Here is an 876-nt window from a genome sequence, read left to right as displayed (position 1 = left end):
GGAAGTGAATTTTTTTTTTCCTTTTGGCAAATACTACATCTGATGGTGGTAAGAGATGGAAGTTTAGCCTAAAGTCAAAGGTTTCCAAAACGGAGATGGGATGTCTCCAGTTTGGGATGTTTCAGCCTAAACAAAAGCCACAGTCCATTTAATGCTGAGGGCCATTGAGTGATGGTTTTGTCGGTGCAGATATGAGTTCTTTGATATGTGTGGTAACGGATTTTCCAGCTCTGGGTACACACTGTTTCCAGCTGACAGAAGAGAGGCTCGGAACTGGGAGGGGTACGTTGGAGGGTTGGAAAGGCAGTGCAATGGCAAAGAAGCTTTCACGGATTCTGGCCAGCTTCACTCTTGAGGTTTCATCCTTCGGTAAAGTCCTGCTGATTTCTTTTCTCTGGTCAGAGCTGGGCAGGCATCTTATAGAAAAGGAATCGACTTTTGGGAGCCATGCTATAATCCCAGCTCTGCCAGTTTTCTGTCGTGTGACTTTGGGCTCTGTGCCTCAGTTATTTCATCTGTAAAATGGGGACTAAGATTGTGAGCCTGGTGTGGGAAAGGGACTGTCCAACCTGATTTTCTTGTATTCTCCCACTCCCCCACAGTGCTTAATATAGTGCCTGGCACGTAGTAAGCGCTTAAATACCGTTATTATTACTTTGGGCTAGAGCTTTGCCAACAGAACTATTTCATTTGTTAGATTAATGTTTCAAGGGGCTAGAGATGTTGTATCTTACTTAGGATCCTGTCTTCAAACTAAAGCACAGACAGTTGAAGAAACCCTAAACCTTCCTTCCTTATTGCTGGGACATGTGGCAAACACCCACTGTCAATTGGTCATCATTTTGCTGCTTGGCAGGTTTGCAGCCAGCTGGCTTT

The sequence above is a fragment of the Ornithorhynchus anatinus genome, chromosome X1 (assembly GCF_004115215.2).
Source record: "Ornithorhynchus anatinus isolate Pmale09 chromosome X1, mOrnAna1.pri.v4, whole genome shotgun sequence".
Taxonomy (NCBI): domain Eukaryota; kingdom Metazoa; phylum Chordata; class Mammalia; order Monotremata; family Ornithorhynchidae; genus Ornithorhynchus; species Ornithorhynchus anatinus.
This window is presented reverse-complemented; position numbering follows the sequence as displayed.